At 37.9% G+C, this 26,559-nt stretch overlaps 1 non-coding gene across 1 annotated transcript; it reads right to left on the bottom strand.

The window, feature by feature from the left end:
- Positions 1 to 16,238: 16,238 nt before the first annotated feature.
- On the bottom strand, positions 16,239 to 16,346 carry LOC148575000 (small nucleolar RNA R71). Its single transcript, XR_015906382.1, has one exon. It is a non-coding gene; the product is annotated as a small nucleolar RNA R71 (small nucleolar RNA).
- Positions 16,347 to 26,559: the final 10,213 nt, after the last annotated feature.

Genomic DNA, 26,559 nt, shown 5'->3' on the forward strand with positions numbered 1-26,559 from the left:
GCTCAATTTTTGAGGTGGAAAGAATTTTGCCAAGAAGGCATTGACTAGCTTTTCCCAAGAGTTCAGGCTTTCTTTAGGTTGTGAATCCAACCATGTTCTAGCTCTGTCTCTTACAGCAAAGGGAAAAAGCATAGGCTTGTAGACCTCGGGATCAACCCCATTGGTCTTGACAGTGTCACAGATTTGCAAGAATTCAGCTAAGAACTGATGAGGATCTTCCAATGGAAGTCCATGAAACTTACAATTCTGTTGCATCAGAGAAACTAATTGAGGCTTAAGCTCAAAGTTGTTTGCTCCAATGGCAGGGATTGAGATGCTTCTCCCATAGAAGTCGGGAGTAGGTGCAGTAAAGTCACCAAGCACCTTCCTTGCATTGTTGGCATTGTTGTTGTTTTCGGCTGCCATGACTTCTTCTTATTTGAAAAGTTCTGTTAGGTCCTCTATAGAGAGTTGTACTTTAGCTTCTCTTAGCTTTCTCTTCAAGATCCTTTCAGGTTCAGGATCAGCTTCAACAAGAATGCCCTTGTCCTTACTCCTGCTCATATGAAAAGAGAGAAGAAGAAAATATAGAATCCTCTATGTCACAGTATAGAGATTCCTTGAGGTGTCAGAGGAAAAGAAGAATAGAAGGAGGAGGTAGAGAAGAGAGAATTCGAACTTATCAAGGGAGATAGAGTTCGAATTGTTGATAATGGAGAGGTGTTAGTCCTTTAAATAGAAGGATTTGGGAAGAGGGGAAGAATTTTTGAAATTAAAGTAAAAGATTTTGAAATAATTAAAAGAAATTTGGGTTTGGTAAATGATTTTCGAAAACTAAGATTGGGAAAGAAATTAAGTAATTTTTGAAAAAGATTTTGAAATCAGAAATAAAAAAGATATGATTGAAACTTAATTTTGAAAAAGATGTGATTGAAAAGATATGATTGAGAAGATATGATTGAAAATCAAATTAAAAAGAGAAAGTTTTAAACTTAAAGTTGATTGCTTGACTAACAAGAAATTAGAAGATATGATTCTAGAATTTAAAATTTGATCCTTTCTTAATAGGCAAGTAATAACTTGAAAATTTTGAATTAAATCCCTAATTGTGGCAAGGATTTTCGAAAATAGTAATAAATAAAAAAATTGAAAAGAAATTGATTTTGAAAAGATATGATTGAAAAGATATGATTTGAAAAAAAATTTGATTTTGAAAAATTATGAAAATTTGAAAAAGATTTGAATTAAAAACAAAATCTTCCCTCTAGTTTCCTCCTGGCATTAAACGCCCAGCCAGGTACCCTGGCTGGCGTTTAAACGCCAGTTTTCCTTCTTCACTGGGTGTTTTGAACGCCCAGCTTTTGCTGTGTAATTCCTCTGCTGAATGTTCTGAATCTTCAATTCTCTGTGTTATTGACTTGAAAAGACACAATTTAAAAAAAAATTGAAATTTTAATGATGAGAAACAATAAAAAAATGCAACTAAGATCAAATAAACAATGCATGCAAGACACCAAACTTAGAATTTTGTATAGTAAGGACTATAACAATTTGAAAGTGCATATGAAAAACAACAAAAGACATAAAACAAGAGAAATTAAAGATCAGAGCAATGAAATCATCAAGAACAACTTGAAGATCAATGAAGAACATAATGTATATATTCGAAAAATGCAAGAAGAATAAAGACATGCAGTTAACACCAAACTTAAAAATTGACACTTGACTCAAACAAGAAACACAAAATATTTTTTGTTTTTATGATTTTATAAATTTTTTTGTGATTTTTTTCGAAAATTATTCAGAAAAAGAAAAATAAGGATTTCAAAATTTTTAATAAGAATTCCAGGAATCATGCAATGTTAGTCTAAAGCTTCAGTCTAAAAGATTAGACATGGCTAGCCAAGCTTCAGCAGACATACAACAACCAAATTGATAGGAATCAACTAGCTCTTGTGATGATAAAATTATCATCTAAAACTCTAGAATTCATTCTTAAAAATCATGAAGAACAAAATAAAATAAAATTACGTAATCTAAGCAACAAGATGAACCGTCAGTTGTCCAAACTCGAACAATCCCCGGCAACGGCGCCAAAAACTTGGTGCACGAAATTATGATCATCAACAATGGCACCAAAGACTTGGGGCTCTCAAACGTGAATCACACTTTGTCACAATTCCGCACAACTAACCATCAAGTGCACTGGGTCGTCCAAGTAATACCTTACGTGAGTAAGGATCGATCCCACGGAGATTGTCAGCTTGAAGCAAGATATGGTCATCTTGTAAATCTCAGTCAGGCAGATTCAAATGGTTATGGAGAATTGATAATTATAAAATAGAATAAAGATAGAGATACTTATGTAATTCATTGGTAGGAATTTCAGATAAGCGTATGAAGATGCTTTGTTCCTTCTGAACCTCTGCTTTCCTATTGCCTTCTTCCAACCATTCATACTCCTTTCCATGGCAAGCTTTATGTTGGGCATCACCGTTATCAATGGCTACTTTCCGTCTTCTCAGTGAAAATGTTCCAAATGCGTTGTCACCGCACGGCCAATCATCTGTCGGTTCTTGATCATGTTAGAATAGGATCTATTGATCCTTTTGCGTCTGTCACACGCCCAACAATCGCGAGTTTGAAGCTCGTCACAGTCATTCCTTCCCAGATCCTACTCGGAATACCACAGACAAGGTTTAGACTTTCCGGATCTCAAGAATGGCCGCCAATAATTCTAGCCTATACCACGAAGGTTCCAATCTTAGATTAGAAACCCAAGAGATATATATTCAAGCCATTGCTAGTAGAACAGAGGTAGTTGTCAGGCACATGTTCATAGGTGAGAATGATGATGAGTGTCACGGATCATCACATTCATCAAGTTGAAGAACGAATGAATATCTTAGAGAAGAAGCAGGCGTGAATTGAATAGAAGAACAATAGTAATTGTATTAATTCATGAAGAACAGCAGAGCTCCACACCTTAATCTATGGTGTGTAAAAATTCCACCGTTGAGAATACATAAGAACAAAAGGTCTAGACATGGCCATGAGGCCAGCCCCCAAACGTGAAAAGGTCTATGAAAGTATGAGCAAAAGATGAAAATACAATAGCAAAAGGCCCTATTTATAGAGAACTAGTAGCTTAGGGTTTACAGAAATGAGTAATTGATGCAGAAATCCACTTCCGGGCCCACTTGGTGTGTGCTTGGACTGAGCATTGAAGCTTTCATGTGTAGAGACTTTTCTTGGAGTTAAACGCCAGCTTTTGTGCCAGTTTGGGCATTTAACTCTAGTTTTGATGCCAGTTCTGGCGTTTTGATGCCAGAATTTTTATGCTGACTTGGAACGCCAATTTGGGCCATCAAATCTAGGGCAAAGTATGGACTATTATATATTGCTGGAAATCCCAGAATGTCTACTTTCCAACGCAATTGAGAGCGCGCCAATTGGGCTTCTGTAGCTCCAGATAATCTACTTTGAGTGCAGGGAGGTCAGAATCCAACAGCATCTGCAGTCCTTTTTCTGCCTCTGAATCAGATTTTTGCTCAGGTCCATCAATTTTAGCCAGAAAATACCTGAAATCACAGAAAAATACACAAACTCATAGTAAAGTCTAGAAATGTGATTTTTAAATAAAAACTAAAAAAAATATAATAAAAACTAACTAAAATATACTAAAAACATACTAAAAACAATGCCAAAAAGCGTATAAATTATCTGCTCATCAAGTCACAAAAACAATTGAAAAAGAAAAAACAGAATGAAAAATAGCATTAAAAACAGCACACCCTGGAGAAGGATCTTACTGGCGTTTAAACGCCAGTAAGGGTAGCAGAATGGGCGTTAAACGCCCAGTCTAGCACCATTCTGGGCATTTAATGCCGAAAAAGGGCACCATACTGGCGTTTAACGCCAGAAAAGGGCAACAAGCTAGCGTTTAACGCCAGAAAGGGAAGAAAAGCTGGCGTTAAACACCAGAAATGGGCAGCAACCTGGCGTTTAACGCCAGGATTGACACTCCAAGGGGCGTTTACATGCCAAATTGGTGCAGGGATGAGAAAGCCTTGACACCTCAGGATCTGTGGACCCCACAGGATCCCCACCTACCTCAACTCTCTCTCTCTCTTCTTCACACCAATCACCTCCTCATATTTCATATTCAATTCCTTTCCCTCCCAAACCCAACCCCTAAAACACGAACCCTAACCCTCTCTCCACTCCTATATAAACCCCTCATCCCTCCTTCCTTTTCACACATCACAAACACTACTTCTCCCCCTTGGCGGAACCACTAAACCCCCTCCATCTCCTCTATTTCTTCTTCTTCTACTCTCTTCTTTCTTCTTTTGCTCGAGAATGAGCAAACCTTTTAAGTTTGGTGTGGTAAAAGCGTCACTTTTTGTTTTTCCATAACCATTTATGGCACCTAAGGCCAGAGAAACCTCTAGAAAGAGAAAAGGGAAGGCAAAAGCTTCCACCTCTGAGTCATGGGAGATGGAGAGATTCATCTCAAAGGTGCATCAAGACCACTTCTATGAAGTTGTGGCAAAGAAAAAGGTGATCCCCGAGGTTCCCTTTAAGCTCAAAAAGAGTGAATGTCTGGAGATCCGACATGAGATTCGAAGAAGAGGTTGGGAAATTCTCACCAACCCCATTCAACAAGTTGGGATCTTAATGGTTCAAGGGTTCTATGCTAATGCATGGATCACCAAAAACCATGATCAAAGTGTGAACCCGGACCCAAAGAACTGGCTTACAATGGTCCGGGGAAAATACTTAGATTTCAGTCCGAAAAATGTAAGATTGGCATTCAACTTGCCAATGATGCAAGGAGATGCACGCCCCTACACTAGAAGGGTCAACTTTGATCAAAGGTTGGACCAAGTCCTTATGGACATTTGTGTGGAGGGCGCTCAATGGAAGAGAGATTCAAGAGGGAAGCCGGTTCAACTAAGAAGGCTTGACCTCAAGCTAGTGGCTAAGGGATGGTTGGAGTTCATCCAACGCTCAATCATTCCCACTAGCAACCGGTCTGAAGTTACTATAGACCGGGCTATCATGATCCATAGCATCATGAATGGAGAGGAAGTAGAAGTTCATAAGGTTATATCCCTAGAACTCTATAAGGTGGCGGACAAGTCCTCTACTTTGGCAAGGTTAGCCTTCCCTCATCTAATTTGTCACCTCTGCAATTCAGCTGGAATTGACATAGAGGAAGACATCCTCATTGATGAGGACAAGCCCATCATTAAGAAAAGGATGGAGCAAGCAAGAGAGCCCACTCATGGACTTCAACAAGAGCATGAGGAAATTCCTCATCATGAAATCCCTGAGATGCCTCAAGGGATGCACTTCCCTTCACAAAATTATTGGGAGCAAATTAACACCTCCCTAGGAGAATTAAGTTCCAACATGGGACAACTAAGGGTGGACCACCAAGAGCATTCATCCTCCTTCATGAAATTAGAGAAGACCAAAGATCCATGAGGGAGGAGCAACAAAGGCAAGGAAGAGACATAGAGGAGCTCAAGCGTTCCATTGGATCTTCAAGAGGAAGAACTAGCCGCCATCACTAAGGTGGATCCGTTCTTTAATCTCCCTGCTCTTATTTTTCTGTTTTTCGAAAATTATGCTTTATGCTCTATCTATGTTTGTGTCTTTATTACATGATCATTAGTGTCTATGCCTTAAAGCTATGAATTTCCTATGAATCCATCACCTTTCTTGAATGAAAAATGTTCTTAATTGCAAAAGAACAAGAAGTACATGAATTTCGAATTTTAAAATAGTTTAATTATTTTGATGTGGTGGTAATACTTTTTGTTTTTTGAATGAATGCTTGAACAGTGCATATTTTTGAATTTGTTGTTTATGAATGTTAAAATTGTTGGCTCTTGAAAGAATGATGAAAAAGGAGAAATGTTAGTTGATAATCTGAAAAATCATAAAATTGATTCTTGAAGCAAGAAAAAGCAGTGAATAGAAAAGCCTGCAGAAAAAAAAAAAGAGGCGAAAAAAAATAATAAAAGAAAAAGAAAGAAAAACAAAAAGCAAGCAGAAAAAGCCAATAGCCCGTTAAACCAAAAGGCAAGAAATAAAAAGGATCCAAGGCTTTGAGCATCAGTGGATAGGAGGGCCCAAAGGAACAAAAATCCTGGCCTAAGTGGCTAAACCAAGCTGTCCCTAACCATGTGCTTGTGGCGTGAAGGTGTCAAGTGAAAAGCTTGAGACTGAGCGGTTAAGGTCGCGATCCAAAGCAAAAAGAGTGTGCTTAAGAGCTCTGGACACCTCTAATTGAGGACTCTAGCAAAGCTGAGTCACAATATGAAAAGGTTCACCCAGTTATGTGTCTGTGGCATTTATGTATCCGGTAGTAATACTGGAAAACAAAATGCTTAGGGCCATGACCAAGACTCATAAAGTAGTTGTGTTCAAGAATCAACATACTGAACTAGGACAATCAATAACACTATCTGAATTCTGAGTTCCTATAGATGCCAATCATTCTGAACTTCAAAGGATAAAGTGAGATGCCAAAACTGTTCAGAAGCAAAAAGCTAATAGCCCCGCTCATCTAATTAAGACTGATCTTTATAGATGTTTTCGGAATTCATTGTATATTCTCTTCTTTTTATCATACTTTGTTTTTAGTTGCTTGGGGACAAGCAACAATTTAAGTTTGGTGTTGTGATGAGCGGATAATTTATACGCTTTTTGGCATTGTTTTTAGGTAGTTTTTAGTATGATTTAGCTACTTTTTAATATATTTTTATTAGTTTTTATGCAAAATTCACATTTTTGGACTTTACTATGAGTTTTTGTATTTTTCTGTGATTTCAGGTATTTTCTGGCTGAAATTGAGGGACCTGAGCAAAAATCTGATTCAGAGGCTGAAAAAGGACTGCAGATGCTGTTGGATTCTAACCTTCCTGCACTCGAAATATATTTTCTGGAGCTACAGAAGCTCAATTGGTGCGCTCTCAATTGAGTTGGAAAGTAGACATCCTGAGCTTTCCAGAAATATATAATAGTCCATACTTTGCCCGAGTTTTGATAACGCAAACTGGCGTTTAAACGCCAACTTTCTACCATATTCTGGCGTTAAACGCCAGAACTGGCATAAAAGCTGGAGTTAAATGCCTAAACTGGCACCAGAGCTGGCGTTTAAGTCCAAAAAAAGTCTCTACATGTGAAAGCTTCAATACTCAGCCCAAACACACACCAAGTAGGCCCGGAAGTGGATTTTTGCATTAATTACTTATTTCTGTAAACCCTAGGCTACTAGTTCATTATAAATAGGACCTTTCACTATTGTATTTTTCATCTTTTGATCATCTTTGATCTTCGGATCATCTCTGGAATACATTATGTAGTTTTTATGTTCTGAGACCTCCTTGGGAGGCTGGCCACTCGGCCATGTCTACCCTAGTTTCACTTATGTATTTTTAACAGTGGAGTTTCTACACCTCATAGATTAAGGTGTGGAGCTCTGCTGTTCCTCATGAAGTAATGCAAAGTGCTACTGTTTTCTATTCAATTCAAGCTTATTCTTATTCTAAGATATTCACTCGCACTTCAACATGATGAATGTGATGATCCGTGACACTCGTCATCATTCTCACCTATGAACGCGTGCCTGACAACCACCTCCGTTCTATCTACAATAGCTTGAGTGCATATCTCTTGGGTTTCTAATCTAAGATTAGAACCTTCTTGGTATAGGCTAGAATTATTGGCAGCCATTCTTGAGATCCGGAAAGTCTAAACTTTGTCTGTGGTATTCCGAGTAGGATCTGGGATGGGATGACTGTGACGAGCTTCAAACTCGCGAGTGTTGAGCATAGTGACAGATGCAAAAGGATCAATAGATCCTATTCCAACATGAGTGAGAACCGACAAATGATTATCCGTGCGGTGACAGCGCATTAAGACCATTTTCACTAAGAGGACGGACGATAGCCATTGACAACGGTGATCTCCCAACATACAGCTTGCCATGGAAGGGAGTATGAATGATTGGATGAAGGCAATAGGAAATCAGAGGTTCAGAAGGAACAAAGCATCTTCATACGCTTATCTGAAATCCCACCAATGAATTACATAAGTTCTTCTATCTTATTTTCTGTTTTAATTATATTTCAATTATCAAAATCCCATAACCATTTGAATCTGCCTGACTGAAATTTACAAGGATGACCATAGCTTGCTTCAAGCCGACAATCTCCGTGGGATCGACCCTTACTCACGTAAGGTATTACTTGGACGACCCAGTGCACTTGCTGGTCAGCTGCACGAAGTTATGTGAAAAGTGTGCGATCACGATTCCGTGTACCAATATAGATCAGGGTCAACTGCTCCAGTTACCACTATTATTCCTAGGCGTTCCACACAGAAATTCATCGAACTATTGGCATAGAAATTCGTCGATGAAGACACTATTCCCGTACTGTTGACACAAAAATTTGTCGATCAAAACACAGAATCACCTTTTAATGTTCCTTCTCCAGAAGCTGGAGATTTAAATTTCGATGACATCGACTTTGACCTGGAAAATATCTTGTCTGAAGTTCGATAGGTTTATTCCTCTGAAGGAACTATGGCGTTGTCTTCTGGTCCGGAATAGAGAATTGTTATCTTTCAAGCTGAGAATACGACTCAGGCAATGTTGACCAAAGAATAAGAGGTTATAGAAGAAGTTACTTCCCCTGTGCCCATGGGTCCATATCCTCAATTTGTTGACAGAATCAACATTGTTCTTGATTGCTTGAACCGTTCCATTAATGATATCAATGACAATATTCTCCTAAAGGCTCGACTTACTGATGCACTTGCTTTTCTCAATCAACGTTTTTTTTTTTACATGCATTCATCTCTTAGCTCATTTATTGAGGATGTCTCCTCCCACCTTTCTAAAATTCACGATGCTGACCAAGAACTGAACAAGTCACTTAAGACTTTAGCCGACTGTGATACTAAGCTGAAAAAATATGATATGACTAAGTCTTAGGTCACTGAGGTTTTGTCGAAGTGTTGAGCAAAGGAATAACAAATGGTGTCGAAGATTGCATCCTTAGATAGAGAATTGTCTGATCTAAAATTAGGAAAAATCAAAGTTGTATCCACCAATGCTATTCTCTCTATTTGATTGCAAAGGATTGAAAAGGCTCATGCTTCCAAACTTTCAAGTCAAGATGCTTTAGTCGAAGCAGTCACTCGAGCCACTAATGCCCAAGAAGCAGCACAAGAGTCTTCATGCATGGACCAATGACAAGAGGATCTAAAACTCATGCTTAGGAGCTTACTCTAGCTCTCTTTTGCACTTATTTTGTTTAGTAATCTCGACTTACTTTGTTTTAATGACAATGGTATTTTTTGACATACTTACCATTTACATGTATGATTCAACTGCTATTTGTATCTCTTATTTCCTATGCATTGCCATTGAAAACTTTTTCTATTTCAAAGGATCTTTCTCATAAAGGAGACCATTTGCCTTTAACTTGCTCAGTCAGAAGTACTAATTTCAATACTAAATCACCAATTGCAAATTTTTTACCTTTCACTTTTGATCGTATGACTTAGATATCAGCTCTTTTTGCTTTATCATTTTGTCTAACGCCATGAGTCTAACTTGGTCTAACTCATCTAATTCATCAACCATACTCGACAAATATTGTTCGACTAGAAAATCATTCTATCTTGCCACCCTTATGTTTTGCAAATTTATTTCAAGTGGCAATACAGCTTTATGGTCATACACTAACTCATAAGGTGTTGATTTAATTGATTCTCTTGGAGAAAACCTGTAAGCCCATAACACCTGACTTAGTGTAGTGTGCCAGTTTCGAGGTTGCCTCTCTATATGCTTCTTTATCAAACTTATCAGAATATTTTTAATGGCTTCGACTTGGTCATTAGCTTGTGCATATTAGGGAGTCGAATGTACTTTTTTAATGCCTCGTGACTCAGAAAACCCCTTTACTTATTGACCAGTAAACATGGTCCCTTGATATGTAGTCAACATTTTGGGAATGCCAAATCTATGAATGATCGACTCCTCAATAAAGTCGATTATCTTGGCTTGGGTAACTTCTTTCATGGGAACAGCTTCTACCCACATTGTAAAGTAGTCGACTATCACCAAGACAAACTTATGCCCCTTAGTCGAAGGAGGATGAATCATTCCTATTAGGTCGAGAGCCCAACCTCTAAATGGCCAAGGCCTGATTACAACATGTAAATGGAGGCACGAACTCTCTAAATTTGTGCATGCCTTTGGCATTGATCATAGTGTCGAGCAAAATTAATACATGATAAACCACAATTTTATGGTTTATCTGGTATTGAAATGAGTAGATTTTATCAACTTATCTTACATTTATTCACTGAAATAGCATAGTTTTAAGAATTTCTCCTAACCGTGCTTAATGATTAAAACATGCTTTTAGGCTCTTAAATTGCTAAATTTGATTCACTTATATTCTATTCGATGTCTTGATGTGTTTGTTGAATGATTTCAGGCTTAGAAGGAAAGAATGGCTTGAAGAAGTGAAGAAAAAACATGCAAAAAGGGAGAATTCATGAAGAAATGAAATTGGAGCTCCTCATGGCCATGCATACGCATCCATCATGCATATGCATCTTTTAGAAAATCGCCAATTTGCGCGTACGCATAACTGTCAACACGTGATTTACTTAAGTAGACACGTCGCCATTATTTCAAGGCTTTCTTGGGCCCAATCCAACTCATTTCTAAAGTATTTGATGCAATTCTCAAGGAGGATCAAGGGGGAGCAATTAGAGTAGTTTAGGAACATGTTTTAGGGTATTTTTCTAGAGAAAAAAGCACTTTCTTCTCTCTAGATTTAAGTTTTGATTCTTGTTTTAGGATAGATTTGTTTATATTTCCTTGTTTTATTATCTTAATTTTTCTAATTTTGTTTAGTAGTTTCTTTATTTTGTTAACTTTAGTTTATGAACTCTCTTGCTAATTTTGATTTTTTTTAATGCAAATTGATGTTTTATGTTTTCTTGATATTTGTTTGAGTTATTATTATTAGTTTCTTGCATTTGGTAGTTTTAGATTTTATTGTAATTTAATATGCTTTTCTTTTATGCCTTCCAAGTGTTTGATAAAATGCATGGTATAGCTTTAGAGTAGATCTTTGCATTCTTGGCTTCAAATTGGAAAATTAGGTAACCTTGAGTCATTAATATCCAATTTGGATTGATAATCTAGAGTTTTTAGTTAATCTTGTTTTCATTGATGTTACTTATGAATTAGGGTTAACTATGCCTATTTGACTTTCTCCCGATGTAGGAGATGACGAAATAGAATTACTCTTGATAATTGTTATGTTATGATTAATGACAAGGATAGAAAATATTGACTCTCAATCCTAGCCAAGATGCCTTCCTAGCATTTGTTAGCTTTACTTTCTTATGATTTAATTTCTTGCCTTTTTGCCTCTAAAACCCCTGTTTTCTCATAACTGATAGTACGCACATCTCACTATAACTCCTTTGAGAGACGACACGGGATCTAATACTCCCTTCTTTTATTAGTTTGCATTCGTGACAAACAAAATTAAACTCTAATAAAAGTCTTTTGCCAGTTTGGGACTATGCTTGTAACAAAATTTCGAGTTTTATAACTTGTGAATTTTCGAACCAGTCACTTGATAGCTTCCAAACACCAGTTTGGAAATTCACAAGTTATAAAACTCAAAATTTCGTTGCAAGCATAGTCCCAAACTGGCAAATGACCCTTATCAAAGTTTGATTTTGTTTGTCATGAATGCAAACTAATAAAAACCAAGAGTATTAAATCTCAGGTCGTCTCTCAAAAGAGTTGCAGTGAGGTGTGCATACTATTAGTTATGAGAAAATAGGGGTTTTGAAGGCAAAAAGGCAAGAAATTTAATGATAAGAAAGTAAAGCTAACAAATGCTAAGAACGCATCTTGGCTAGGATTGATGGTCAAGGTTTTTTATCCTTGTCATTAATCATAACATACAATTATCAAGAGTAATTCTATTTCGTCCTCTCCTACATCGGGAGAAACTCAAATAGGCATAGTTAATTCTAAGCCATAAGTAACATCAATGGAAACAAGATTAACTAACAACTCTAGATTATCAATCCAAATTGGACATTAATGACTCAAGGTCACCTAATTTCTCAATTCCAAGCCAAGAATGCAAAGATCTACTCTAAAGCTAAACCAAGCATTTTATCAAACACTTGGAAGGCATAAAAGAAAAGTGATAAGCGGATAATTTATACGCTTTTTGGCATTGTTTTTAGTATGTTTTTAGTAGAATCTAGTTACTTTTAGGGATGTTTTCATTAGTTTTTATGTTAAATTCACATTTCTGGACTTCACTATGAGTTTGTGTATTTTTCTGTAATTTCAGGTATTTTCTGGCTGAAATTGAGGGACTTGAGCAAAAATCAGATTCAGAGGTTGAAGAAGGACTGCTGATGCTGTTGGATTCTGACCTCCCTGCACTCAAAGTGGATTTTCTGGAGCTACAGAACTCAAACTGGCACGCTTCAAATTGCGTTGGAAATTAGACATCCAGGGCTTTCCAACAATATATAATAGTCCATAATTTGGCCGAGTTTAGACAACATAAAAGGGGGTTTAACGCCAGTTCTACGCTGCTGTCTGGAGCTGAACGCCAGAAATACGTTATAAACTGGCGTTCAACTCCAAGAATGACCTCTGCACGTGTAACATTCAAGCTCAGCCCAAGCACACACCAAGTGGGCCCCGGAAGTAGATTTATGCATCAATTACTTACTTCTGTAAACCCTAGTAACTAGTTTAGTATAAATAGGACTTTTTACTATTGTATTAAACATCTTGGGACGTCTGGTTCTTAGATCATGGGGGCTGGCCATTCGGCCCTGCCTGGATCTTTCACTTATGTATTTTTAACGGTAGAGTTTCTACACTCCATAGATTAAGGTGTGGAGCTCTGCTGTTTCTCAAAGATTAATGCAAAGTACTGCTGTTTTTCTATTCAATTCAACTTAGTCTGCTTCTAAGATATTCATTCGCACTTCAACCTGAATATGATGAACATGACAATCATCATCATTCCCTATGAACGCGTGCCTGACAACCACTTCCGTTCTACCTTAGATTGAATGAGTATCTCCTGGATCTCTTAACCAGAATCTTCGTGGTATAAGCTAGATTGATGGCGGCATTCATGAGAGTCCGGAAAGTCTAAACCTTGTCTGTGGTATTCCGAGTAGGACTCTGGGATTGAATGACTGTGACGAACTTCAAACTCGCGATTGCTGGGCGTAGTGACAGACGCAAAAGGAGGGTGAATCCTATTCCAGTATGATCGAGAACCTCAGATGATTAGCCGTGCTGTGACAGAGCATTTGGACCATTTTCACAAGAGGATGGGATGTAGCCATTGACAACGGCGATGCCCTTACATAAAGCCAGCCATGGAAAGGAGTAAGATGATTGGATGAAGACAGTAGGAAAGCAGAGGTTCAGAGGAACGAATGCATCTCCATACATTTATCTGAAATTCTCACCAGTGATATACATAAGTATTTCTATCTTTATTTTTTGTTTAATTAGTATTAATTTCGAAAACTCCATAATCAATTATTATCTACCTGACTGAGATTTACAAGGTGACCATAGCTTGCTTCATACCAACAATCTCCGTGGGATCGACCCTTACTCACGTAAGGTTTATTACTTGGACGACCCAGTGCACTTGCTGGTTAGTTGTGCGAAGTTGTGATAAAAAGTTGAGATTACAATTGAGCGTACCATGTTGATGGTGCCATTGATGATCACAATTTCGTGCACCAAGTTTTTGGCGCCATTGCCGGGGATTGTTCGAGTTTGGACAACTGACGGTTCATCTTGTTGCTCAGATTAGGTAACTTTCTTTTCGTTTTCTTTTCAAAAATTTTTCAAAAAAAAAACTTTCAAAAATTTCTCCTTTGTTTTCGAAAAAAAATTTTAAAATAAAAATATGTTTTCAAAAATATATTTTTCTTCAGAATTTTTAAGAATGAATTCTAGTGTTTCATGAAACATGTTGAAGCCTGGCTGGCTGTAAAGCCATGTCTAATTCTTTTGGATAGGGTATGTCAGGCATGTCATGTCTGAGTTACATACTAAATCTTGGCTGGCTATTAAGCCATGCCTGACCCTTTGATTGGAGCTTTAGACTAAAGAGCATAAGATTCCTGTAATTCATATTAAAAATTTTGGAATCCTTATTTTTCTTTTTCAAAATGATTTTCAAAAAAATTAACAGAAAATACAAAAAAATCATAAAATCATAAAAATCAAAAATATTTTGTGTTTCTTGTTTGAGTCTTGAGTCAATTTTTAAGTTTGGTGTCAATTGCATATTCATCTTGCATTTTTCGAAAAATCATGCATTCATAGTGTTCTTCATGATCTTCAAGTTGTTCTTGGTAAGTCTTCTTGTTTGATCTTGATGTTTTCTTGTTTTGTGTTGTATGGTGTTTTTCATATGCATTCTTGCATCCATAGAGTCTAAGCATCAAAGATTTCTAAGTTTGGTGTCTTGCATATTTTCTTTGCATATAAAAATTTTCAAAAATATGTTCTTGATGTTCATCTTGACATTCAAAGTGTTCTTGGTGTTCATCTTGACATTCATAGCATTCTTGCATGCATTCATTATTTTGATCTAAAAATTTCATGCATTGCATCATTTTTCATGTTTTTCTCTCTCATCATAAAAATTCAAAAATCAAAAAATATCTTCTCCGTTTTCTTCTCTTAAAATTTCGAAAATTAGATTTGACTTTTTCAAAAAATTTTAAAATCTAGTTGTCTTTATGAGTCAAATCAAATTTTCAATTTAAAAATCTCATCTTTTTCAAAATCTTTTTCAAAAATCAAATCTTTTTCATTTTTCTTAGTTATTTTCAAAAATTCTAAAAATATTTTTCAAAAATCTTTTTCTTAATTTTATATCATAATTTTCGAAAATAACATCATCAATTAATGTTCTGATTCAAAAATTTCAAGTTTGTTACTTGCTTGTTAAGAAAGATTCAAACTTTAAGTTCTAGAATCATACCTTGTGATTTCTTGTGAATCAAGTTATTAATTGTGATTTTAAAAATCAAATCTTTTTCAAAACTAATTTCAATCATATCTTTTCAAAAAAAATATCTTCTTATCTTATCTTTTTCAAAAATTTGATTTCAAAATATCTTCTCTAACTTCTTATCTTCTTATCTTTTCAAAATTGATTTTCAAATTTGTTTCAACTAACTAACTAACTCTTTGTTTGTCTCCTATCTTCTTCAAAACCACCTAACTAACTCTCTCTCTCTAATTTTCGAAAATATCTTCTCTCTTTTTCAAAAATTCTTTTTAATTAACTAATTATTTTAAATTTTGATTTTAATTTTCGAAAAATTACTAACCTTTTTCAAAAAACCATTTTCGAAAATCACTAACTCTTTTTCAAAAATTATTTTCGAAATTCTCCCTCTCTCATCCCATTCTAATTATTTATTCATCTACTAACATCTCCTCATCTCACATCTCTGCTCTCCTCACCCTTGTGTTTCTTTCCTTACATTACATTCTTTGTCCCCTTTCTTTCTTCCACTTACATAAGGACCTCTATACTGTGGTATAAAGGATCCCTGTTATTATTATTATTTTTCTGTGCCCTCTTCTTTGTCATATGAGCAGGAGCAAGGACAAGAATATTCTTGTTGAAGCAGATCCAGAACCTGAAAGGACTCTGAAGAGGAAACTAAGAGAAGCTAAATTACAACAATCCAGAGATAACCTTTCAGAAATTTTCGAACAGAAAGAGGAGATGGCAGCCGAAAATAATAATAATGCAAGGAGGATGCTTGGTGACTTTACTGCACCAAATTCCAATTTACATGGAAGAAGCATCTCCATTCCTGCTATTGGAGCAAACAATTTTGAGCTGAAACCTCAGCTAGTTTCTCTGATGCAGCAGAACTGCAAGTTTCATGGACTTTAATCTGAAGATCCTTTTCAATTCTTAACTGAATTCTTGCAGATCTGTGATATTGTTAAGACTAATGGAGTAGATCCTGAAGTCTACAGGCTCATGCTTTTCCCTTTTGCTGTAAGAGACAGAGCTAGAATATGGTTGGACTCTCAACCCAAAGACAGCCTGAACTCTTGGGATAAGCTGGTCACAGCTTTCTTAGCCAAGTTCTTTCCTCCTCAAAAGCTGAGCAAGCTTAGAGTGGATGTTCAGACCTTCAGACAGAAGGAAGGTGAATCCCTCTATGAAGCTTGGGAAAGATACAAGCAGCTGACCAAAAAGTGTCCTTCTGACATGCTTTCAGAATGGACCATCCTGGATATATCCTATGATGGTTTATCTGAGCTATCAAAGATATCATTGGATACTTCTGCAGGTAGATCCATTCACCTAAAAAAAAACGCCTGCAGAAGCTCAAGAACTCATTGACATGGTTGCTAATAACCAGTTCATGTACACTTCTGAGAGGAATCCTGTGAGTAATGGGACGCCTATGAAGAAGGGAGTTCTTGAAATTGATACTCTGAATGCAATATTGGCTCAGAACAAAATATTGACTCAGCAAGTCAATATGATTTCTCAGAGTCTGAATGGAATACAAGCTGCATCCAACAGTACTCAAGAGGCATCTTCTGAAGAAAAAGCTTATGATCCTGAGAACCCTGCAATAGCAGAGGTGAATTACTTAGGTGAACCCTATGGAAACACCTATAATCCATCATGGAGAAATCATCCAAATCTCTCATGGAAGGATCAAAGGCCTCAACAAGGCTTTAATAATGGTGGAAGATACAGGTTTAGCAATAGCAAGCCTTTTCCATCATCCACTCAGCAACAGACAGAGAACTCTGAACAAAATACTTCTAATTTAGCAAACTTAGTCTCTGATCTATCTAAGGCCACTGTGAGTTTCATGAATGAAACAAGGTCTTCCATTAGAAATTTGGAAGCACAAGTGGGCCAGCTGAGTAAAAGGATCACTGAAATCCCTCCTAGTACTCTCCCAAGCAATACAGAAGAGAATCCAAAAGAAGAGTGCAAGGCCATTGAATTGATCACCATGGCCGAACCTGTAAGGGAAGGAGAGGACGTGAATCCCAAGGAGGAAGACCTCCTGGGACGTCCAGTGATCAATAAGGAGCTTCCCTCTGAGGAACCAAAGGAATCTGAGGCTCATCTAGAGACCATAGAGATTCCATTAAACCTCCTTATGCCATTCATGAGCTCTGATGAGTATTCCTCTTCTGAAGAGAATGAGGATGTTACTGAAGAGCAAGTTACCAAGTACCTTGGTGCAATCATGAAGCTGAATGCCAAATTATTTGGTATTGAGACTTGGGAAGATGAACCTCCCTTGTTCACTAATGAACTGAGTGATCTGGATCAACTGACATTGCCTCAGAAAGAAACAGGATCCTGGAAAGTTCTTAATACCTTGTACCATAGGCACCATGATCTTTAAGACTCTGTGTGACCTTGGTTCAGGGATAAACCTCATGCCCCTCTCTGTAATAGAGAAACTGGGAATCTTTGGGGTGCAAGCTGCTAAAATCTCATTAGAGATGGCAAACAATTCAAGAAAACAGGCTTATGGACAAGTAGAGGACGTGTTAGTAAAGGTTGAAGGCCTTTACATCCCTACTGATTTCATAGTCCTAGATACTGGGAAGGATGAGGATGAATCCATCATCCTAGGAAGACCTTTCCTAGCCACAGCAAGAGCTGTGATTAATGTGGACAGAGGAGAATTAATCCTTCAAATAAATGAGGACAACCTTGTGTTTACAACTCAAGGATCTCTCTCTGCATCCATGGAGAGGAAGCATAAAAAGCTTCTCTCAAAGCAGAGTCAAATAAAGCCCCCACAGTCAAACTCTAAGTTTGGTGTTGGGAGGCCACAACCAAACTCTAAGTTTGGTGTCAAACCCCCATATCCAAACTCTAAGTTTGGTGTTGGGAGGTCTCAACAAAGCTCTGCACATCTGTGAGGCTCCATGAGAGCCCACTGTCAAGCTATTGACATTAAAGAAGCGCTTGTTGGGAGGCAACCCAATGTTTATTTATCTAATTTTCATTGTTTTCATTGTTTTATTAGGTTCATGATCATGTGGAGTCACAAAATAAATATAAAAATTGAAAATGGAATCAAAAACAGCAGAAGAAAAATCACACCCTGGAGGAAAACCTTACTGGCGTTTAAAAGCCAGTAAGAAGCATGTTTTGGGCGTTCAACGCCAGAACAGAGCATGGTTCTGGCGCTGAACGCCAGAAATGGGCAGCATCTGGGCATTTGAACGCCAGAAATGCACCCAGGAGAAGAGCTGGCGCTGAACGCCCAGAACAAGCATGGTTCTGGCGTTCAACGCCAGAAATGGGCCACAAATGGGCGTTCAACGCCCAGAATAAGCACCAATCTGGCGCTGAACGCCCAGAATTGTGTGCAAGGGCATTTTGCATGCCTAATTTGGTGCAAGGTTGTAAATCCTTGAACACCTCAGGATCTGTGGACCCCGCAGGATCCCCACCTACCTCCACTCACTCTCTTCTCTCTTCTCAATCATCCTCTCTTCCCAATAAACACTCTTCCCCAAAACTCTTCACCAATCACCTCAATCTCTCTTCCCTATCACCACTTCACCACTCACATCCATCCACTCTTCCCCATAAACCTACCTCATAAACTCCACCTACCTTCAAAATTCAAAATCAAATTCCCACCCAACCCCACCCTAAATGGCCGAAACTTAGCCCCCCTCCCTTCCCTATATAAAGCCCTCCATTCTTCTTCAAATTCACACAACACAACCCTCTCTTCCCCTTCTTGGCCGAAACACCTCTCTCTCTCCCTCTTCTCCATTTCTTCTTCTTCTTCTTCATCTATTCTTTCTCCTCTTGCTCGAGGGCGAGCAATATTCAAAGTTTGGTGTGGTAAAAGCATAAGCTTTTTGTTTTTCCATTACCATTGATGGCACCCAAGACCGGATAATCCTCTAGAAAAGGGAAAGGGAAGACAAAAGCTTCCACCTCCGAGTCATGGGAGATGAAAAGATTCATCTCCAAAGCCCATCAAGACCACTTCTATGATGTTGTGGCCAAGAAGAAGGTGATCCCTGAGGTCCCTTTCAATCTCAAAAGAAATGAGTATCCGGAGATCCGACATGAAATCCAAAGAAGAGGTTGGGAAGTTCTAACAAACCCCATCCAACAAGTCGGCATCCTAATGGTTCAAGAGTTCTATGCCAATGCATGGATCACTAGGAACCATGATCAAAGTAAGAACCCAAATCCAAAGAATTATATTACAATGGTTCGGGAGAAATACTTAGATTTTAGTCCGAAAAATGTGAGGTTGGCGTTCAACTTGCCTATGATGCAAGAAGATACACGCCCCTACACTAGAAGAGTCAACTTTAATCAAAGGTTGGACCAAGTCCTTATGGACATATGTGTGGAAGGAGCTCAATGGAAGATTGACTCCAAAGGCAAGCCGGTTCAACTAAGAAGACTGGACCTTAAGCCTGTAGCTAGAGGATGGTTGGAGTTCATCCAACGCTCCATCATCCCCACTAGCAACCGATCTGAAGTTACTGTGGATCGGGCCATCATGATCCATAGCATCATGATTGGAGAGGAAGTAGAAGTTCATGAAGTCATCTCCCTTGAACTCTACAAAATAGCCGAAAAGCCCTCCCCTGGGGCAAGGCTAGCTTTTCCTCATCTTATTTGCCATCTATGTTACTCAGCTGGAGCTTTCATAGAAGGAGACATTCACATTGAGGAAGAGAAGCCTATCACTAAGAAAAAGATGGAGCAAGCAAGAGAGCCCATTCATGGAGCTCAAGAGGCGCAGGAAGCTCATCACCATGAGATCCCGGAGATGCCTCAAATGCATTTTCCTCCACAAAACTATTGGGAGCAAATCAACACCTCCCTAGGAGAATTAAGTTCCAACATGGGACAACTAAGGGTGGAACATCAAGAGCACTCCATCATCCTTCATGAAATCAAAGAAGATCAAAAAGCAATGAGGGAGGAGCAACAAAGACAAGGAAGAGACATAGAAAAGCTCAAGGACATCATTGGTTCCTCAAGAAGGAAACGCCACCATCACTAAGGTGGACTCATTCCTTGTTCTTACTTTCTCTGTTTTTCATTTTTTATGTTAAGTGCTTATCTATGTTTGTGTCTTCATTACATGATCATTAGTATTTAGTAACTATGTCTTAAAGTTATGAATGTCCTATGAATCCATCACCTCTCTTAAATGAAAAATGTTTTAATTCAAAAGAACAAGAAGTACATGAGTTTCAAATTTATCCTTGAACTTAGTTTAATTATATTGAAGTGGTGACAATGCTTCTTGTTTTCTGAATGAATGCTTGAACAATGCATATATGTTTTGAAGTTGTTGTTCATGAATGTTAAATATGTTGGCTCTTGAAAGAATGATGACAAGGAGACATGTTATTTGATAATCTGAAAAATCATAAAAATGATTCTTGAAGCAAGAAAAAGCAGCAAAGAACAAAGCTTGCAGAAAAAAAAAAGATAAAAAGCAAGCAGAAAAAGCCAAAAGCTCTTAAAACCAATAGGCAACAGCAAAAAGCCAATAACCCTTAAAACCAAAAGGCAAGGGTAATAAAAAGGATCCCAAGGCTTTGAGCATCAGTGAATAGGAGGGCCTAAAGGAATAAAATCCTGGCCTAAGCGGCTAAATCAAGCTGTCCCTAACCATGTGCTTGTGGCGTGAAGGTGTCAAGTGAAAACTTGAGACTGAGCGGTTAAAGTCAAGGTCCAAAGCAAAAGAAGAGTGTGCTTAAGAACCCTGGACACCTCTAATTGGGGACTTTAGCAAAGCTGAGTCACAATCTGAAAAGGTTCACCCAATTATGTGTCTGTGGCATTTATGTATCCGGTGGTAATACTGGAAAACAAAGTGCTTAGGGCCACGGCCAAGACTCATAAAGAAGCTGTGTTCAAGAATCATCATACTGAACTAGGAGAATCAATAACACTATCTGAACTCTGAGTTCCTATAGATGCCAATCATTCTGAACCTCAATGGATAAAGTGAGATGCCAAAACTATTCAAGAGGCAAAAAGCTACAAGTCCCGCTCATCTGATTGGAGCTATGTTTCATTGATAGTTTGGAATTTGTAGTATATTCTCTTCTTTTTATCCTATTTGATTTTCAGTTGCTTGGGGACAAGCAACAATTTAAGTTTGGTGTTGTGATGAGCGGATAATTTATACGCTTTTTGGCATTGTTTTTAGTATGTTTTTAGTAGAATCTAGTTACTTTTAGGGATGTTTTCATTAGTTTTTATGTTAAATTCACATTTCTGGACTTCACTATGAGTTTGTGTATTTTTCTATAATTTCAGGTATTTTCTGGCTGAAATTGAGGGACTTGAGCAAAAATCAGATTCAGAGGTTGAAGAAGGACTGCTGATGCAATTGGATTCTAACCTCCCTGCACTCAAAGTAGATTTTCTGGAGCTACAGAACTCAAAATGGCAAGATTCCAATTGCGCTGGAAAGTAGACATCCAGGGCTTTCCAGCAATATATAATAGTCCATACTTTGGCCGAGTTTAGATAACGTAAAAGGACGTTTAACACCAGTTCTACGCTGCTGTCTGGAGCTGAACGCCAGAAACACGTCACAAACCAGAGTTGAACGCCAGAAATACGTTATAAACTGGCGTTCAACTCCAAGAATGACCTCTGCACGTGTAACATTCAAGCTCAGTCCAAGCACACACCAAGTGGGCCCCGGAAGTGGATTTATGCATCAATTACTTACTTCTGTAAACCCTAGTAACTAGTTTAGTATAAATAGGACTTTTTACTATTGTATTAGACATCTTGGGACGTCTGGTTCTTAGATCATGGGGGCTGGCCATTCGGCTATGCCTGGACCTTTCACTTATGTATTTTTAACGGTAGAGTTTCTACACTCCATAGATTAAGGTGTGGAGCTCTGCTGTTTCTCAAAGATTAATGCAAAGTACTACTATTTTTCTATTCAATTCAACTTAGTCCGCTTCTAAGATATTCATTCGCACTTCAACCTGAATATGATGAACGTGACAATCATCATCATTCCCTATGAACGCGTGCCTGACAACCACTTCCGTTCTACCTTAGATTGAATGAGTATCTCTTGGATCTCTTAACCAGAATCTTCGTGGTATAAGCTAGATTGATGGCGGCATTCATGAGAGTCCGGAAAGTCTAAACCTTGTCTGTGGTATTCCGAGTAGGACTCTGGGATTGAATGACTGTGACGAACTTCAAACTCGCGATTGCTGGACGTAGTGACAGACACAAAAGGAGGGTGAATCCTATTCCAGTATGATCGAGAACCTCAGATGATTAGCTGTGCTGTGACAGAGCATTTGGACCATTTTCACAAGAGGATGGGATGTAGCCATTGACAATGGTGATGCCCTTACATAAAGCCAGCCATGGAAAGGAGTAAGACTGATTGGATGAAGATAGCAAGAAAGCAGAGGTTCAGAGGAACGAATGCATCTCCATACATTTATCTGAAATTCTCACCAGTGATATACATAAGTATTTCTATCTTTATTTTCTGTTTAATTAGTATTAATTTCGAAAACTCCATAATCAATTATTATCCGCCTGACTGAGATTTACAAGGTGACCATAGCTTGCTTCATACCAACAATCTCCGTGGGATCGACCCTTACTCACGTAAGGTTTATTACTTGGACGACCCAGTACACTTGCTGGTTAGTTGTGCGAAGTTGTGATAAAAAGTTGAGATTACAATTGAGCGTACCATGTTGATGGCGCCATTGATGATCACAATTTCGTGCACCAAAAAGCATATTAAATTGTAATAACAATAAAATGTAAAGCTACCAAATACAAGAAACTAATAACAATAACTCAAACAAGCATAAAAAAATATAAAACATCAAATTACATTAAAGAAAATCAAAATTGACAAGAGAGTTCATAAACTAAAGTTAACAAAATAAAGAAACTAATAAGCAAAATTTAGAAAATTAAGACAATAGAATAAGGAAATGTAAACAAATCTATCCTAAAGCAAGAATTAAAACCTAAATCTACGGAGAAATTAAACCTAACATCCTAAATTCTAGAGAGACGAAGAAGCTTCTCTCTCTAGAATACTATCCTAAAACATGTTCCTAAGCTACTCTAATTGCTCCCCCTTGATCCTCCTTGAAAATTGCATCAAATACTTCAAAAATGAGTTTGATTATGCCTAAGAAAGCCCTGAAATTGCGACCCATGTGTTTACTTAAGTAAATCACGTGCTGACAATTATGTATACACATGAGGGATGCGTACACATAAATTGGCGATTTTCCAAAAGATGCGTACGAATGAGGCATGCGTACGTGCAACTTGAAAATCATGCGTACACATGACGGATGCGTACGCATGGCCATGAGAAACTCTAATCTTTATTTCTTCATGAGTTCTCCCATTTTGCATGCTTTTTCTTCACTTCTTCAAGCCATCCTTGTCTTCTAAGCCTGAAATCAGTCAACAAACACATCAAGGTATCGAATGGAACATAAGTGAATTAAATTTAGCAATTTAAGAGCTTAAAAATGATGTTTTTAATCATTAAGCATAATTAGGAGAAATTCATAAAACTATGCTATTTTAGTGAATAAATGCAAGATAAGTTGATAAAATCCACTCATTTTAATACCAGATAAACAATAAAATTATGGTTTATCAATACAATCCGTCGTCATTAAAGGTCAATACAATCCTTGTCAACGTAAGGTCCAATGCATTTTTCGACCCGCTTGATGAGCCCCATAAATACCATCATGCACCTCTATCATAGCTAAATATGCATCTTGCATACTTAAACATTGGAGCAAAGAACCATCGACACTTTTTTTGAACAGGTCCCCTCCAACCAATACAAAGCTCAATGCTAAATATTTAATTTTTTGATCTATTCTTTGATTGGGGTTTTTAAAGAAGTCAATGATCTTATATCTCCAATTGTTTGGATCGAGAGCATTTGCACAGCAAATCCCTCTTACTTCTAAAGGAGTTAAGTTAGTTTTGATTTCACTAAACTCCTTTATCAAATTGAGAGATATTTTAAAGCCATAAGCCATTTGAGCTAGCTCATTAGCTTCTTAATTCGACTATCTGAATATGTGCTTTATTGAAACTGAGTCAAACTCAGCTAAAAGGCGAATGGCTACCACAAAATATTTGGATAATTTTTTACTAATAACTCGATAGTTTCTAGCCAACTATTGAATTACTAATTGTGAATCTCCCAGGATTTCGACTGTTCGAGCTTCCTTTTCAATTAAGAGTTCTAGGCTAATGATTAAAGCCTCACACTCTGCTTCATTATTTGACAGTCCTGGCTTTAGTCAAAATATGAACTTGGTCGAAATGTCATCAGGGATAATTATCAAGATACCCACTCCTACTCTGTTTTGATGTTTCAACCTATCAAAAAATAACCTCCAAGGTTTAAGCTCTAGATATCCCAGTATATGTCGTTCATCAATATGAATGCAAGGGTGGTCTGCTAGAAAGTCAGCAATCACTTACCCTTTGACAGCCTTGGCAGGGAGATAAAATAGAGAATATTTGATCAAGGCTAACATCCACTTGCCAATTCGACCTTTCAAGATTGGATAAGAAAGCATGTATTTAATAACATCAAATTTTGAAACAACATGAACATCCTTTCTAATTAAATAACTTTTCAGCTTAGTACAAGAGAAATATAAGGCTAAGCAAAGTTTCTCGACTGCGCTATATCGAGTTTCTACATCAACCAACATTTTATTTAGATAGTAAACCACTTTTTCACTACCATCTTCATCCTCTTGGGTCAGCATGCCCCTAGAGTTGTTTCTAACACAGCTATGAATAACCGTAGTGGTCGACCTTGCTTAACAGGTACCAAGATCGGTGGTGAAGTCAAATACTGTTTGATTTGGTCGAATGCTTATTGGTGTTCATCTTTCCATTTGAATTCTTCTCCCTGTTTCAATTTCAACAAAGGAGCAAATGTCCTTGTTTTTCCAGACAAGTTTGAAATGAAATGTCGAAGAAAATTCACTTTACCTAAGAAAGATTGAAGTTCTTTCTTGTTTTTGGAAGGTGATGAGTCGAGGATAGCTTTACACTTGTTAATGTCGATAGCTATTCTTTTTAGCTGTACAATGAATCCCAAAAAAAATCAGCAGATACACCAAAAGCACATTTCAATAGGTTCGTTTTAAGTCGATGATATCTCATTCGTTTAAAAGCAGTTTCCAGATTATCCAAATGAGATTGTTTTGAGTCTGACCTTACTATTACATCATCAATGTGAATTTTCATAAACTTACTAATAAAATTGTTCATGCCCTGGGTCGAGCTGTACAATCCGGGCTGATTAAAGACAAGTCGACCGACCACTTCAGGTCTGGAATTCCCGACCTCTTCTCAAAGAGCTCGGCCAAATCGCTACAGGGAGCCCAAGCAGGCCCAAATAAAGGTACATAGCCCAAATCTAAAGGCAACTAAAGCCTAAAAAGATAAGGGCGGTTCTCCTTGAAGATAAGATGACTTCACTCAGAAGATAAGATAAGATAACTAACTTATCTTATCCGGAAAGGTCAACCTACACTACTATAAATACATTGGAGCACCTAGGTATAACTCATACTCTGATTCTACTAAAAAACCTGCTTAAAGCCCATGCTAACTTAGGCATTAGAGTCTCTTGCAGGTACCACCATCCTCCGGTGACGAAGGATCAGCAGCACCATCAAGTCCAACAAGTCAGACACGTCAGCTCCGGCCACCACTGCAGATCTCGACCGAGATCGATCTACAGTTTCAGGTAACCCTCAGAACATTGGCACCGTTGCCAGGGACCTGGAAGTCATCCCATCATCATGGCAGACGACATCGACAACGATCACAACTCTGATTTGGAAAACAGGAAGCCGCACAAGAACGCGGACACCACACCCAAGGACACACCTCAGCAAAATAGAGAAAAGCATTCTCCAAATACAGAAATTTTAGATGCCCTCCGAGAACAACAAAACCAACTTAAACAGCTCAAACAGGAAGCCAAACACCAACATGAAGCCGAGAGAGACCTCCGGAAAGAAACTAGACGACGTCGAGAGCTAGAAGATAAGCTCCTAAAGCTCGAGGCTGACCTCAAAACTAAAACAGTTCAATCCAGCCACGGCGACAACCCCCACAAGGATCAGGATCCCTTCACCAAAGAGATCATGAAAACCAAAGTGCCGAAGGATTTTAAAGCTCCCGACATGACTTCATACGACGGCACCTTGGATCCAAGCCATCATCTCAGCAATTTCAGAAGTAGAATGTATATCACCGATGCCTCGGACGCTATTCGTTGCAAAGCCTGCCCAACAACCCTAACAAAGACAGCTATTAAGTGGTTCGACAGTCTGCCTCCCAGATCCATCACAAGTTTTGATGACTTAGCCAAGAAGTT

Source organism: Arachis ipaensis, chromosome B2, assembly GCF_059453495.1.
Source record: "Arachis ipaensis isolate K30076 ecotype BB chromosome B2, ASM5945349v1, whole genome shotgun sequence".
Classification (NCBI taxonomy): Eukaryota; Viridiplantae; Streptophyta; class Magnoliopsida; order Fabales; family Fabaceae; genus Arachis; species Arachis ipaensis.